Source organism: Oryctolagus cuniculus, chromosome 2 (assembly GCF_964237555.1).
Source record: "Oryctolagus cuniculus chromosome 2, mOryCun1.1, whole genome shotgun sequence".
Lineage (NCBI taxonomy): Eukaryota > Metazoa > Chordata > Mammalia > Lagomorpha > Leporidae > Oryctolagus > Oryctolagus cuniculus.
The window spans coordinates 193958712-193975894 of NC_091433.1; the positions used below are offsets into that span (position 1 = coordinate 193958712).

General features: G+C 49.8%; 1 long non-coding RNA gene across 1 annotated transcript; it reads left to right on the forward strand.

Annotated features, from left to right (window-relative positions):
• The first annotated feature begins 1223 nt into the window (after window positions 1-1223).
• LOC138848839 (uncharacterized) lies at window positions 1224-11617 on the forward strand. The gene is made up of 3 exons (XR_011386975.1): window positions 1224-1727; window positions 7818-7973; window positions 10551-11617. It is a non-coding gene; the product is annotated as an uncharacterized lncRNA (long non-coding RNA).
• Window positions 11618-17183: the final 5566 nt, after the last annotated feature.

Sequence of the window (17183 nt, forward strand, 5' to 3'; positions counted from 1 at the left end):
AGAGAGAAGCAAAGAGAGGAAGAGAGATCTCCCATCTGCTTGTTCGCTCCCCACATGGTCACAATGGCCGGAGCTGAGATGATCTAAAGCCAGAAGCCAGGAGCTTCTTCCGGATCTCCCACGTGAGGGCAGGGACCCAAGGACAGGGACCTTCCTCCTCTGCTTTCCCAGGGAGCTGGATTGGAAATGGGACAGCCGAGACTCGAACTGGTGCCCAAAGGGAGGCAGTGGCTTTATCTGCTACGGCACAGCTCTGGCCCCGCGTCTGTCTTTCACACCCCATCCTGAGCTCAGACAGCTGTGCATGGCGCTTTGTTCACTTACGCTGGGGTAAGATACGGCTCAGGTTCATTGTGCTTGAGTTCTGCTCTTCCGATGTGCTGGCCTCTGACCACACTAGAGCTGTGGAGACAGTCGGCAGTTCCGCGGGGTCACGTTGTCCATTACTGCTCAGTGTCGCTGCCCAGTTCTAAAGGATTCTTAGAGGGCCAATATCCCCAGGGATCGAGCTGTTCCCATGCACCCCTTTGTCTTCCATCACGCACCTGTAGTCTGGGCATCGGGGGGGGGGGGGTTAGGTGAGGGGCAGGAGCAGGGTGTGAGTGCAAGGGACTCAGTCACTCTGTAGGAAGACCCAGTCTCTGGTCTCTGTTGTCATTGCCTGGTTTTCTTTATGTTTTCGTTCTTTGGTTGGTTGTATCTTGACTTGCTTTACACTCAGTGCAAACCCTGGGCTCCCTAGAGAGAGCTAGGTAACAGGAGGGTGCTCAGCACCATTTCTGGGGCTATCTGACTTGGCTTGCCATGCAGAATAGACAGTGAGATACCCAGCACAAGAAGGGATTTGCTGGTGCCCACACGCAACAGAAGAGCTACTTACCCCCAAGTACCTGTTACCCCTTCTTCACTCGGCTTTCCACTCTTGCTTCCCCGTACGGTGTTGGTAGATTTGACTGATGTGGCATGGACATTGTCTGCCACAGCGAGGAGACGTCTTCTTTAATCTGTTGAGCAATGGGAAGAACTGGTGGAAATGGCTATCGACTGCAAGCGTCGGCTTTGTTGCTACGGGATTCGTTTCGGCCCTGCAGCTCATCTATAAAACCAGGGTGCGTGAGCTGGGAGGAGCAGAGGAGGCTGTTCCCACCACAGCAGCCTCTACGCCCGGTGCGTCTCAGTCCTGAAACGCCTCCAGAAGCCAGATTTGATTGGCAGGTGTGACACTGGGGCAACCTGGGCTTCAGCAATGCTCCTGAGATGTCACTGACTCAGCAAGTCTTTGTTGTGTGCAGGCTGTGGATTCACGGCTGAGAAGAGGATGCTGGGAGAGGCACGCGGCTCCTGCCCTCTTGGGGAGATGCTGCTTAGTGAGGACATAGAGAAACACAAGCCAGCAAGCTGCAGCGATGCCAGGGAGCAGCCACCAGATAAAGGCACCGGCTGGTTCACTACGTGTGATGAATTCAAAAAACAGCCAAGTTTTTAAAATAGTGAATACAAGGGACTATTGTAGGTGTGGACGTTAGGGAAGTCCTCTTCAAAGAGGCCGTATTAGCTGAGGGCCAAGCTACAGGCAGTGGATGTGGGTCAAGCAAAGGGAGACAGAATCCATGCTGGCACAGGGAAAGAGTCATAAAGCTCCAGCGGAAAAAGAAAAACAAAGCAGTCTGGAGACGTTGGAAGGCCGGAAAGAGCTTCTAGCCGGGGAGAAACAGCAGTGCAGCGAGGTACCCAAGGTCGGGGGTCGGGGGTCAGGGCGCAGCCTGCACGGTGGGCACGGGGGGTCAGGGCGCAGCCTGCACGGTGGGCACGGGGGGTCAGGGTGCAGCCTGCATGGTGGGCACGGGGGGATCAGAGTGCAGCCTGCACGGTGGGCACGGGGGGTCGGGGTGCAGCCTGCACGGTGGGCACGGGGGGTCGGGGCGCAGCCTGCACGGTGGGCACGGGGGGTCGGGGTGCAGCCTGCACGGTGGGCACGGGGGGTCGGGGCGCAGCCAGCATGGTGGGCACGGGGGGTCGGGGTGCAGCCTGCACGGTGGGCACGGGGGGTCGGGGCGCAGCCAGCATGGTGGGCACGGGGGGTCGGGGTGCAGCCTGCACGGTGGGCACGGGGGGTCGGGTGCAGCCTGCACGGTGGGCACGGGGGGTCGGGGCGCAGCCTGCACGGTGGGCACGGGGGGTCGGGGCGCAGCCAGCATGGTGGGCACGGGGGGTCGGGTGCAGCCTGCACGGTGGGCACGGGGGGTCGGGTGCAGCCTGCACGGTGGGCACGGGGGGTCGGGCGCAGCCTGCACGGTGGGCACAGGAGGTCAGAGCATAGCCTGCACGGTGGGCACGGGGGGTCAGGGCGCAGCCTGCACGGTGGGCACAGGAGGTCAGGGTGCAGCCTGCACGGTGGGCACGGGGGTTCGGGGTGCAGCCTGCACGGTGGGCACGGCAGGGTAGAATGTGGAGGCACTGGAGACTGAAGCAAGGGAATACAGTCACTTGCTTACAACTGGAGGACATTGCTTCCACTGCTGTCTGGGGCAGGAGTTAGAGAAGAGGAAGTTAGGAGCTCCTTAAAAGGCAGAGAGAGAGAGATTCCATCTGCTGGTCCGCTCCCCAAATGCATGCAATGGTCCATCAGTCAAGGCTAGTCCAGCCAAAGCCAGGAGCTGAGAATTCAGTTCAGGTCTCCCACAGGGCTGCGGGAACCTGATACTTGAGCCTTTATCTGCTACTTCATAGGGTCACAGGAGGAGGAGGCTGGACCCAGGAGCTGCAGTTGGGGTTGGATCCTGGATTCCTGCAATATGAGATGGGGCCTCAAACGCTGGGCCCAATGTGCGTGGGAATGCTGTCAGCACAGACACGGACAGGCCATCCCGTGTGAGCGCTTGAACCCAAGGCCATCGTTTTTTACTGAGTGTGAAGCCCCGTGTGGGAGGATGATAGAGACCGGAGTGACAAGGAGTCATGGAATTCCAGTGCTGGGAAAAGATAACTTTTTGCCACTGGGTAGGAGGCTTGAGATCGTGAATTGAGAGGGAGTCCATTCATGTGGTTTGAATTCTCTGCTGTGGATTAGAAACCACACTGACTAGTGGTGATTGGGGGGGGGGGGGTGCCGGCTCAGCAGGTGGTGACCCAGGGGCTCAGGTCATTTGCTGACAGGAGGCCTGCTCTGCAGCCACGCCCACCGTTTACCCATGAGCCAGCCGGGGCTTTGCTAACACTTCTTTCATGCCCTGGGGCAGCAGATCGTGGCTCCTTGGTCTGCCGCTTTTGAGAAGCTGCTAATCCTTACTCCAAATTTCCCAAAGAAGGCATTTGAAAAGTCATGGTCAGGGTCTGTCGTAGTTGGCCTGTTTGCATTGACGCTGCTCCTGGCTTTTCACTGCTTTCTGGCCCTTGCACCATCTCACGGCAGGTGGCTTTCTCTCTAACACTGGGCTATGTTGCTTCTTGTTTTGGATATGCACCACATGTGAACTCTTTTACTCAAAATGCTACCAGAAAATCACTTTTTTCTGGCTAATACCATATCTATTATAAGGGTCTTCCTTGACTCAGAGTGTATACCCCTCCATGTTCAGAAATGTGCACTTTCCCAGGAGAAGACCAGCCTTCCTCACCCAGTGAGGCTCCTGCTTAGTCATACCGGCCTTCACAATAGAATGCAAAGAAGAGACAGCATCTCTCCCAGATGAGAGCGTTGCATGCTGGTGCAGTGTTCTCACACCCTCCTTGCCCTCTGCACGGGCCGAGCACAGGCCATCAGTCATATGGATCCTTGGTGGACTGTGATGAGCAGAACAATATCGCTTACCCACAATGGACGTGTACTATGAGTGACAAAGATTTTCTAAAAATTTGATGTTTTGAATTGTTTGGCATTGTGGCCTAGCATTGCTCATCCTAATTTATAGAAATTGATAAAACAAAACAAAACAAAAAGGAATATACCCAAAATCATAGCTGGTGGGAATCCTCTGCTCTGCCAAGGGACAGTTGGATATTTATAGCATTGTTCATAGTCCATACAAAATGACCAGCTTAAAAATTAGCCTTAGGCCAGTGCTGTGGTGTAGCAGGTCAAGCCACTGCCTGCAGCACCAGCATCCCATGTGGGTACCGGTTCAAGCTGCTGCTGCTCCACTTCCAATCAAACTCCCTGCCAACGCTCTTGGGAAAGCAGTGGAGGGTGACATGAGTGCTTGGGCCCTGCACCTACACAGAAACCCAGAAGAAGCTCCAGGTTCTGGCTTCAGATTGTCCCAGCTCCCACCACTGCAATCATCTGGGGAGAGAACCAGCGGATGGAAAATCTCTCTCTCTCTCTCTCTCTCTCTCTCTCTCTCTGTATGTGTGTCTGCAAAAACAAGTAAAAACTTTTTTTTAATTTTTAAAAAATAGTCTGCTGTAGATTTAGGGAATTCTGAGTCCTGTCTGTGATTCCCTTGGCAGGGCCAGACTGAATGATTTCATGGACCTTATGTGGCCCACGGGCAGGACCCTCCCCACTCCTTCTATACAGCATTGATTTCAGAGACGAAGAGAGAGTAAGAACACTCTTACCAGGGCTTGCAAGGATGATAGTCTAGGTTGGTTTGCAGTGATACACAGTGAAACTCTTCCTTGGTACCCTGGAGGAAAAATACATCCCTGTAATATCATAGCTTTAGGTAATCGGATGAGAATAGAGGCTCTGATAGCTTGAGCTGGTTGCTAATGGTTACATTCAGCACAGATCTCTGAAAAGGAGATGAGGCTAGGAAAAGGTCGTCCAGTTTGGAAGCAAAAAGATAAAGGAACAGGATGCCCGTAATTCAGTGACTTGGAAACGTGTTGGAAAATGTAACTAATTCTCAATCTCTGACCTTTGAGAGTCATAGGTTGATTAAAATTCAGTCTTTTGACAAGGATCAAATGCAGAGGGTCATTATACTTCTTGTTGAACTACCAAAATTCTCTAAATTGCTTTCATTGGCACAATGATTCAGGTAAAAAAGGAACTGGCTTGGTTCCTCCATGAAATGTGCAAGACTCAAAGTACTAGCTATTAAATCTAGAAAAAAATGCATGTCTAAAAATAATCCTGGATGTGCCATTATAACCAAGCAGATATGAGAGAGTTACATTTTCAAAGATCCACTAGTCTGGACTTAAACTGAGGCATGGCCCCTGCTCTTGCCCAGGGATGGAGCATGCTAAGAAACATGCTAATGTCTAAGAACAGATACTCTACCGATCCTTGCTCCCTGGCCAAGTAGTATTGTTAGGGTCTAAAAAAAAGCCCACCGCCCGAGGAACGACTCCAAGAGACTTTTTCTCTCATGCAACCAGCAAAGGGTTAAATTTATTGATCCAACATGTTGGGGCCCTCTGACAAGGACAGAGGAGCAGTGAGGAACTACAGCATAGGGTTTATAAAGGCAAAAACCGCAAAATCGGGAGGAGGGAGAGAATACACGGTTGCTAAGCGGTTGCTAAAATCTTACAATCAGCAATTATGATTTTAAGACATAGACAAATCACATCTTCATTATTAGCCCAGGTAACCCAGGTGCAACCTTTCTACTTTTAAGCTTGAGCAATCATGCTAGGGGGTTTTTGTGCGTTGCCAAGGGTGGTGTAGTGCACTGCTATTGTCCGACTATTTGAGATCATAGTTTCAGACCAGAGTCTCACGGTGGGGGGGTGCATTCCCAGAATGGAGTCTCAAGTGCTCCAAAATGGAGTCCCTACTGTCAAGGTGCTACTTTACTCTGTCTTATTTTCACAGCTGCACCAGGAAGGTTTTTAAACCTGTAAGCTTAAGCTTAACTTTTGACACCCATACATATACAATTTTAACTCTTCAGTATAATTAAACAGAAGACGGAGCTGTGGAGGGAAGTATTTGCTCAAGGTATGAAGACACAGCACGAGGCTGTGAGAGGAGTGGTCGTCAGCAGGGTTTCAGGGTGCTGAGACGGACCATCCTTCCCTCATCGCATTCTGGATACAGAGAGGGAAGAGGTTGTCTGTTTGTTCTCACTGGTTTGTTTCTTTGTTGTTCACTTGCTCTGTATATGATCTCTGGAGCAGAAAGAGCTACAATCAGGCCTGCATCGATCTGATTGTGGGATCCGAGACTCTGAACTTGTTACCATGATGGGATGTTTGTTTCCTTTGGGAAGGAGTGTGTACTTGCAAACAAAGACAGGGTGAACTTAATATTTGTGAGTAGAAAGGAAGACGTGTGTGGGGGAGATTGTGTGTGTATATATATACACACATGTATATATGTGTACGTATATGTGTATATATGTGTACATATATGTGTATATGTGTGTGTATACACACACGTATGTATATATATTTAGCTGTGAAAGTGAGCATTGCCTTCACTGATGCGAGTGAGCAAAGTGACTTTGAGAACAAGTGAGGATGTTAACTCTGTAACATCTATGTGGTTTGCAAATATTTTCTTCCGTTCCACAGGCTGCCCTCTCATTCTGATTATTTCCTTTGGCAGTCAGAAGCACTCCAGTTTGATGTAAGCCCACTCGTCTGGTTTTCCTTCTGTTGCCTATCATTTTGACAAGATATCCAGGAAAGCATTGCCAGGACCAACGTCACGGAAATGTTCCTGTAGATATTCTTCTAGGAGTTTTATAGCTTCAGACCTTGCATTTGTCTTTCATCCATTTTGAATTTATTTTTGTGTGTGCTGCAAGACATAGATTCAATTTCATTCTTTTGCATGGGGGTTCCCAGTTTACCCAACATCACTTTTTTTTTTTTTTATTTTTTTTTGACAGGCAGAGTGGACAGTGAGAGAGAGAGAGAGACAGAGAGAAAGGTCTTCCTTTGCCGTTGGTTCATCCTCCAATGGCCGCTGCGGCTGGCGTGCTGCGGCCGGCGCACTGCGCTGATTCGATGGTAGGAGCCAGGTACTTATCCTGGTCTCCCATGGGGTGCAGGGCCCAAGCACCTGGGCCATCCTCCACTGCACTCCCGGGCCACAGCAGAGAGCTGGCCTGGAAGAGGAGCAACCAGGACAGAATCCGGCGCCCTGACTGGGACTAGAACCCCGTGTGCTGGCGCCACAAGGCAGAGGATTAGCCTAGTGAGCCGTGGCACCGGCCCCAACATCACTTCTTGAAGAGACAATTTTTGTGTTCCATATCAACCTAGGGTTGATATCAAAATATGTCAGAAGTTCCTACTACTCTATACTAAAATAAGTAATCACTCTAAAAGTAGGCAATGGGCCTGATTAGTCATTTCTCCAAGGAAGACATACAGATGCTGAACACGTGCATGAAACTGCTTGTGTCGGTGAGGCTGACCAGGGAGATCGATCCACTGGAAAACACACCGGTAGACACAGGCGTAGATACGTGGATACAGAAGCAGATGTAGACAGATGTGGATGCAGACGTAGGTGTAGACACGGGAGAGAGATTTGCATGGAATAGCTGCTTTGTGTGATTCAGAGACAGGACTTGCACAACCGACCATCTGCGGCTGGAGAACCAGGAAAGTCGGTAGTGTGGCTCGGTCCCAGTCCGGAGGCCAGGGGACCGGAGAAAGCGACGGTGCGGCTGTCATACAAGCTGTGGTCCTGAGTGCCGGGGGCTCAGTCCTGAGCACGGAGGCTGGAGAGACCTGCAGCCCTAGTGAGGGGCTACAGAAGGGACCCCAGCTCCCGGAGGGAGAGTGAATCCCCTTCCCTCTGCCGTTGTACTCCACTGGGGCCCTCAGACACTGGAGTGGCACCTGCCCGTGGTGAGCGAGAGTGTGTCTTCCTTACTCAGTCTGCCGATTCAAATGCCTATCTCTTCCAGAAACCCCTCGGAAATAGTGTCTTACCAACTCTCTGGTCATCCCTTAATCCAATCCTAAAACTGATGACCTCAGTACTACCGTAACTATTTACCAAAACTAAAACCTCAATGGAAATCTCACACCTATGAGGATGGCTGTGATACCAACAACAGCAGGTAAGAGGTGTTGGTAAAGATGTGGAAAAAGGGAGCCCTTGTACCCTGAGAGTGTAAAATGATACAACCACCATGGAAAACAGCATGACTCATTCTCAAAAAAACTAAAAATGGAGCTAGCATATGATCCAACAATCACTTCCGGGCGCATGTCCAAAGAATTGAACTCAGGATCTGGAGGCAGAGCCTGCCCCTCGTGTTCAGGGCGACGTTATTCACAATCGCCAGCTTCGAGTTTGTTAAACCTCTCTGAGCCTCTGCTCCCCTTTCCAGGAGCAATAGCTGTGCCGGAGCTGCTGTTCTCTTGTGAATTAAATCAGACAACAGCGTGTCCATGGTGGGGCAGAGTCCGTAGTTTGTGGGACAGTGAAAAAGGCTCGGTGCTGCGACCAGACATGAGAAATGTCGTCTCCAGCCCTGCGCAGCCTTGACGTGGGTAGTTAACACTGCATGGTGAGCTTTCTTCTCATCACCGGGAGAAGATCGTGCCTAAGTTTTAACTTGCACCACTTTACTTACTGGATGGTAAAAGCGATTTCAGATTGCGCCATTCTGGCAGCACCCTTAACTCTGAGCAAATCATCGTTTCCCAAAACAAAGTGGGAGACGCGTTGTACACATTCTTCACAAATCAAAATAAAGAAAAAAGTCCTTTCCATTAAAACTTTTATTTAACTGTCTGGGTTCCAAACGTGGGGAGGTAACACAGAAAATAAAAATAATGCTTTTTAGCATTCTCAGCTGCTGTAAAAACGCACACTTGTAATATTTAGGTTAAAAATTGGTTAGACTTCCAATGCACTGGCAAGCATAGGGGATCACTGCCATCCTGGGTGGGTACAGATGAGCCCTTAGCCACCGGTGAGAACCTGCAGTTGCTTTAGACAACCATTGATCCCTCAGACACTGACCACAGTCGGAATATCTCCAGGGCCACGCTATGGAGTTCCAGCTCTCAGGACCTGGCATCTCCGTCCGGTGACTCACTCCCAGGGGAAGCCTGGTTGTGGGTCTGACCCAACCAACCGCAGGCTGCAGCATTCATTCTCTGTCCGGGATCTGGGGACCAAATCTAAATGAAGGTGGCACCACCCAGCTTATGGGAAGTGCACAGGGAGCTGGGGCTGGCTGCAGCTTAACGCAGAGAGGTGCATGATGGGTGCAGGTGTATGGCCATTGCTGAAGGCACCTAAGCGGGGGGAAGGAGGTTGGGGGGTTCCCAGGGATAAACAGCTGATTCTCCGTGACTTGTCAGCAAAGGGTAGAGAAGGAGCTGTGTGCTACGTGAAGAGGGTCCCAGGAAATCTGCCCCTTGCCCCCTGTCAGATTCCCTAGGGTTTGAAAAGTAAATCCGCACCCAATGGGCACCATTTTGGTTGGCTTTTTCTATGCTTCTTGACCTCAGAGACGCTGAGCTGGCCAGTGTGTGTCAGTTAAAGAATCTGTTTGGATTGAAGAAAATACTGTTGGTGCACACATGACATACATTTCTCCCTCAGGGTTTGCAGGGAACTTGTTGCAAGACCTGCCCTGGTTACTGAAACCCATGGGTGTTTACATTCCTTGCATACAATGGTTTTTCATTTGCATGTAACCTAGGCACGTCTCCTTCTATGCTTTAAGTTGTCTATAGGTTACTTAGAATACCTGATACAAGGTGGTGAAGAGTTGCCATACAGTACTGTTTAGAGAATTATGACCACACAACCTGCACATGTTGGCTACAGATACATGTGTTTTTAAATATTCTTCAGTTAGTGGTTGGTTACATCTGCAGATGGGACCTCATAGATATGGAGAGCTTACTCCATTCTTCTTGTTCAAGCAGCACCCTGATCCTATTCCATCCCTCTTGGGACCTTTAACAGGCTCTCCACTGCCCACAAGACAGGGCCAGCCTCGGGGTAGTGATTTTCAGGGGTCAAGCAGTTTCCCCACAGATCTGTGTGCTTTTAGTTACAAAAATGCAAACTCCTGCTCATCATTTAGACTGAATTCAGGAATCTCCTGCTCCAGGCAGCCTTCCATGGCTGGTGCTCACGGAACGGACTCCTCCTTCTTATGCACTGAACATGTGTCTCCCACAATCCTCTGTGACAACCCCATTGTGCTCTTCCATAGCTTATAGCTTAGCTTCCTTCAGAGTCCGATTTATCTCCAGAGAGGGAGGAAGTTCAGGTGCTGATGTGTTCATGGTTGGCAGAGATAAGCACTTACACAAGTCTGTTGAATTGAGATAGAAAGTTCACCGTAAGTAAAGTGTGTCTAAGCCTTCCCGGAGTTGCTTCGCACCAAGCCTTAAGGGAGGAAGAAGATAGCAAAGGACCAGGAAGTAGATGTCCGACTTTGATTTAACCTCTTCACCATCAGTTCTCTATTCTAGGATGTCAAGCACTGTAGGCACCTTGGAAAGCAATGTCATTTCAAGTCATTATTGGGTTTCTCTGTACATCCAAAACACAGGGATCTTCAATGATTTCTTGGAAAACACATACCGTGTAAAAACTACACATGAATCTCAAAAATGTTTGTACCAAAACAAGCTTATCTTTTCATTCAATGTTTATTTTTCCACAGTGTCTTGAAGGACCCTCGTGGAGACACAAACCTGGCAGACGGAGGGGGAGCATGCAGCAGCCATGAGCTTGAAGGAGCCACAGCCTGTCCCTGCTCACGGAGACAGAAATGTTGCTTAGGGGCTAAAATCCTAGACCACGGAGGCCAGCAGCCAGGGTCCCACGTACGAGGGGGTCCCGGAACTGTTGGTGGCATCGAAGCCACAGTGGACATTCAGATTCCAGGGGACGTCACCGCCTCACCAGGTGCTGTTTTCTCCCATCAGGACCAAATTGACGGCTGTGCTTGAAGGGAAGAGCGTGCGCGGCAAGTTCAGGAGCAGGTTCTTCCCAGGCTGCTCCTTGGAAAAGCTACGTTGCTTTGCCTTTTTCCTTCACACGTGTAACCACCACGTGCCTGTAGTAACTCACAGTGGCCCCAGGAGCTGCGGCATGTAACATTATCAGTGGATGCTCTGCATCTGTGCAGTTCTTCCCGAAGGTTCTGCCCTGAAAGGACATTTTCCACAGTCGTCCTTGCAGGTGGCATGTGCACCTGCTTCCTGGAGATGAGCTTTCTGGGAACTGTTCTCATTCAGCTCTGGCACTGTCGCCTTCACATTTATCAGCCATCCAAAGAACATTTAAAAAAATTTCCTAAAAAACGGGATTAAAGGAGAATTTTATTTTGGTGCAAATAATTCTGAAATCAATGCAGAGTGTTATTCACAGTATACATTTTCCATGAACTTTTTGAAGACCTCTTAAGCATAAGAAACACATACCTGCCTCATCTTATTTGATCCCTATTGAATCCAAGGGAACTGAACTCATGGAGCCGATTTCTAGGACAGGAGAGGGAAAATCCCAGTCTTGGACCCTGAAACCCGTTCTCTAACATCAGGTGGTCCTGTTCTCTTTCTCCGACTGGGGTGAGGCTGCCCTGTTCCTTAGACCCCAGGTCCTCCATGTTACAGTCACTGAGGCAGGGCGAGGTTGTGGTCAGCTATGAAACTCAGAGTAAAGAGCTGAAAACTCAAGGACACCCAATTCCTCTTGCCGAAATAGGTAACTTTCGAAGACGCTCACCAACTTACCTGCATTAAAAACATATAGCTCTTCTTTTTCTCTCAATGAATTTTATTTAACTTAAAAAATATTTGAGGGGCTTGTGCTGTGGTATAGTGAGTGGAGCCGCAGCCTGCGGTGGCGGCGGCTGGCATCCCATATGGGCGCCGGTTCAAGTCCCAGCAGCTCCACTTCTGATCCAGCTCTCTGCTGGTGCACCTTGGAATGCAGTGGAAGGTGGCCCAAGTGCTTGGACCCCTGAACCCACGTGGGAGACCTGGAAGAAGCTCCTGGCTCCTGGCTTCGGATTTGTCCAGCTCTGGCTGCTGCAGTTCATTTGGGGAGTGAACCAGTGGATGGAAGATCTCTCTCTCTCTCTCTTTCTCTCTTTCTCTCTCTCACCCTCTCTCTATAACTCTGCCTTTCAAATAAAATAAATAAATCTTTTAAATAAATATTTGAAAGACACACACACAGAGACTGAAACAAAACCATCCACTGATTCACCACTCAAGTGCATACCACGGCAGAGGCTTGGCCAGGACAAAGTCAAGAGCCAGGAGCTCAGTGCCATCTCCACTGGTGGCAGAGTCCCAAGTACTTGAGAGCTGGCTCTCAGGCTGCATTTTAGCAAAGGGCTGGAATTGGGAGTGGATCTGGGACTCGAACCCGAGAACTCCAATATGGGATAAAAGCTCCCCAAGCAGCCTTCCAACTCCCACACCAAACACCTGCTCCTGTGGCTCTTTCTGGAATTTTCATTTGTTGATTTATTTGAGAGGGAGAGTTGTTTCCTCTTCTGGTTCACTCTCCAAATGCCCTCCATGGTCTCATCTGGCTGCGTTGAAGCTGGAATTGGGGATTAGATTAGGGCCCAAGGAACTGAGCCAGCACCTGTGCCTCAGCTGGGAGCTGCAGTCAGCAACGGAACCGAGATAAGGCCGGTGTGGGGTGCGGGTGAATTAGACTGGGTCTGAACTGCTTGGCTGCACACCTGCTCCCACGCTATTAGTCTTAGTCTACCCATGTAATCGGCTTGACTTGCTTTTAACAAAGACGTTTATTCTGTTTTTACTAATATGAATGCAATACTCAGTAAGAAAAAAATGAAAATGCAGTAATGTGAAAAAATTCAGTAACTCAGTGAAGAGATAACGCCTGCAGAGCGAAGTTGTCTGCTTTGCTGCCAAGGCAGCAACACAGCCCTGTGCCTCCGTGTGCACCCAGCCCCTCGGGCCCACACGTCCAAAGGGCCCCTGACACCTGGGTGACCACGATCCAGCGAGGGCACTGTCTTCTCTCCCTTGCTGGCTCTTCCGAGGACTAGGGTGTATTGCAGAACACGTAACTGGAATGCCGCCTGCAGACTGCAGTATCGCAATAGTCAGCTCTCTCTCCTGGAAGGCCTTGGAAGTGCCGTCTCCTCTTCCCGCATGTCCAGGATGGCGGTCAGCCCAGAGCCTGACGGTGAGACGTCATTGGGAAGACCTTAGAGGATCAGTTTTATTCTCTCCTCCCTACTCTGCCAAGTGCTTTGGGAAGGGCTTTTAAGCTCTCTGAGAACAAAATTGGGTCTGTTTGCTCATTGCCGTGTCCCCAAGGCCTAGGACTCTTTGAAGCACAATGTGGCATTGACAAAAGACAGTAATTCATTGTGTTTTTACAACAGCAAATCCATAAGGTAAGCATTTCTAGAAGCATTAGCAGCCTGGGAACGGAGGGTTAGAGAAGTCCAATCAGCCATCGAGATCACACAGGGTCATTTACAGACCAAGTCCTGTGCGCGTCCCCGTGCACAGGGTCCCTCACAGACCTATGCCAGTCCCTGTGGTCAGGGTCCTCTGCCTGCCTCTGCCACCTCCTTTCTGCAAAATGCCATTGTGACTTTTCTCTGACAGTGCATTTGATATGCTGGTGTGTGGTTTCAGACTGACTTTAATCCTGGCAGAGAAAAATATCACCAACAAAGGTCTCATTCTAGTCACCATTGATTCATGTGTTCTCATCTGACGCCAGCCTCCTTCCTACATGCTGGATTTCCTGACCAAAGCATTGTGTGTAGGCAGTTTATTTCCTCTGAAATCCTCTAAATAGCACCCTTTATTAAAAATAAATAAAATAGAAAGTCATTATTCATTCTTCCATCTTTGTTAAGCACTCCATGCTGGTCTCCCTCTGCAAACTGTTAAGCCACATTAAGGAGTTTGATCCCGAGACAATGGGGGGTTTTAGGACCTGGCTGACCTAACCACATTTGCTTTTCAGAACACCTATTTTTCAGAAAGATGGAGAACGATTGGAGAGAGGCACGCTTGGGGTTAGGGGAACCAGTGAAGACAGCATTGCATGACTCCCAGTGAAGGATCAAGTGTTGTGTGGCGAAGGCTTGCCCCTGCCCAGAGAAAAGTCTTGAAGTGTCCTTCTGCCCCCTGGAAACTGCTCTCTGAGCCTTGAGGATATCACGCCTGATAGCCGTGGGTTCATCCTGAGCCTGGGCTCACAGGTGTGGAGCCCATCAGTGTGCCCCGAGGGGAAGATCTGGGGCACGCAGCATCAGCTTAGCTACAGGGGCTACAGGCAGAGACCAACTACACGGGAGGCCAATCAGGTTTAGTGATTGAGCCCAGTACATTCTCCAGACAGCAAACAGCCTCCGTGGCCGGCAACGCCCTGTGCACTTGATCACACACCTGCACTGAGAGAGCAATGCTGCCCTCGGTTCCCCAGGAGTGAGAGATTCCAGGACCCGGCTCGGGCTCCGCCCGTGGACTTCTTCAGGGGCTTGGCTGTGAGGTGCTCTTTTGCTGCACTAAGTACCGCTGAGTATAACCACTTTCAATGAGTCTTTCCAGGGAACTGTTGAAAGTAGGCGTTGTCTTAGGAACCCCCAGTCATGTAGCTGAAGTCACATGGAATGGAAGTCTTGGGTTGGCTCCCCAGTTTTATAGTTGGTGTCAGAAATTAAAGCAATTGAGGGACAATTTCCTCAACCTTGACAGGTCTAGATCAAAGGAGTATTAGTGGGACTGGAGAGGAGCACAAGTATCCAAGTGGTATTTGGAAGAACTGATTGCAGAGTGCTGTGGTGGTTTGAATATGATGTGGTCCCAGAACTCACCCCCAGGGTCTATGTTAACAGCATCACAAAGGTAGAAACTGAACCCCACAATGGGGTTTGCAGGTGGGGTCTCTGGAAAGTGGTTGGATTGGATGAGGGCATGAGGGTGGGGTCCTTTGAGTGGATCCTGGTGGCTTTATAAGGAGAGGGAGGGAGACCACATGGATAGAACCTCGAGCACGCCCAGTAAGATGTGATGCAGCCCAGAGGTCCCATGGCAGGGCCAACCTTGTGTTGCTGTGTGGGCTTCAGAACTCCATAGCTATGAGCTCACATAAACCCTCGTAAGGTATTCTGTGTCTGATAATGCATTATAGTTGCAGAAAGCTATCCCATACAGCAAGGCTGGTGGTGGAGTGACCGTGTTGACAGAGAGGATGAGAGATGCATCAAGCACACACTCAGGTTCCGTAGGTGACAACGCTGGCTGAGTGTTTCGTGATCATCACGCAGCTTGATGCATTTCTATTCCTAATGCCTGGAGCAATCTGGGACACGTTAGATGCAAAACGAAGTCTGAATGAAGAACAGCCTGAGGCAGTGGGGAGGACCTCACAGACAAAGCAGAAGGGGAAATGATAGCCAACTGCGAGCGGACCACTAGTGGGAGATAAACACTCCTGATTCTTCATCCGTCTGGGAGGCGGACTCGGATGGAAGGCAGGTGTGGACTCACAGGAGGTCCCTGCCCTGTCCTTGCTGGTTTGCTGTGTGCTTACAAAAAGGGATTAAAACCACTCCAAATAGACACATTAAATCTCCTGCAGGTTCCTCTCATCAAGAATGTGGTTCTGCCGCAATTTGGGACTGTTGCTGCTCAAGCCATGGCACTGCTCCTCCGCTCTCGGGACACCTGCAACTCTGAGAGGTGGCCGGAAGAAACCCGCCGCCTCCGAGATCTCCTTTGGTTGCTCTCTGCTTAGACCCTGGCCACGTTTGCAATCATCCTCTGGTTACCACGACTTTGCTCTTGCGAACCATCGGTTTGATTTCTCCTGTTGCTGTCATAGTGCTACGTCTACATGGCGGCCACGACGTCTGCACTGCTGTGTACCTTCCTCGTGTTCGTATCCTTTGCTTCTTAGTAGATTTGGAGCACATGGATGTCTCCCCGAGAGAATTTTAGGGTCACTACTGTCTCATCGGTATTGTATGCACATGGAATTTATCAAATTGAACACAGTCAGAAGACTGGATAAAAATCCCTTTCCTCTGCTATCCAAGAGGTTTGGATACTCCCTGTGTAACTGAGACTAGCCAACAACAGCAAAAAAAGCCCTGTGTATTAACCCTTGCTTAATGTTTTACTTCGTAGGGAAATTAGCTATAATAACCGAGGCCAACATGCTGAGTGAGGCGTGGAATTCCATGTAACCATCGGCAATGCTTGTTTCCATGGGCTGGGGTCTCCTAGATGAAGGCCTTCCTTCTGCCCTGCCCTTTTGTGAAGTGGAGGCATAACCCCATTGACCACGTAGCAAGAAGAATGAGGTGAAATGACACTGTTGCTCTTTTTAAATGTTCTCTGCCCAGTCCTACATGCAAACTACTGAACAATAATAGTATATCTTGTTTCCTGGTGATAACAGTAAGTGCTGACATTATTGTGGATGACAGGGCTAGAGTCAGTGCCTCTCCTTTGATCCTGACCGCAATCTTGCCAGGTATGGTCTGCTATCACTATTCCAATGAGGAGCCTGATGGGACAGACGCTAAATTAAGTCCTGCAGTGGAACAGCTGGTTCCCAGCAGAGCTGTGCGCTGGACCTGGGCAGCCGTTTCCAGAGCTGTCATTTAGTCGTAGCCGTCAGTAGCTTAACTCCAGATTTTATTTCTTGGATCTGCTCACAAGGAAAGAAACCCAAGGCTAGTCTGAGATGTTAGATGATGGTCACTACTCCATTTTCCAGATGTGTTGGGAATATCTAAGAACATGTCACAGAGCACTAAATGTGGATTTTATTGCATAGATATTTCAGGAGGAGCAACACAATTCCACTGTTTTCCAAGGAAAATAGTCACCCCCTGTGGAGAGTACTCAGGGTATTTCAATCCTGGAATGATGTCTTGGTAGAAAATTAAAATGTCTGTGAGTTGGAAATCCAGAGTGAAAACGCTAACCAAAGAACCACCATGAGAATGATGCTGATAACTTAAAAAAAAAAAGAGTAGAAGTTAAAATATCTCATTAAAACTGCATTGCAAGGCCTTCACATGTGAGATGGCTGACTGCTTGCCTGCTGGGCGAGAGGCCCCGGCTACAGCCAGATCAGCCAGGCTCCCATAGTCAGCCTTACGCACCCTTACACCTGTGTGAAGAGAGGCTCCGGGCATGGAAGGGGCAAAGTAAACTCTTCGGCAAACTGCCTTGGTTTTGAATTCTGTCTCCAGCACCTGCTGACCGTGGGCATCCCTTAACTTGTCTAAACCTCAACTTTCTCATCCGTGAAGTAGGGGTTAATTGACAGC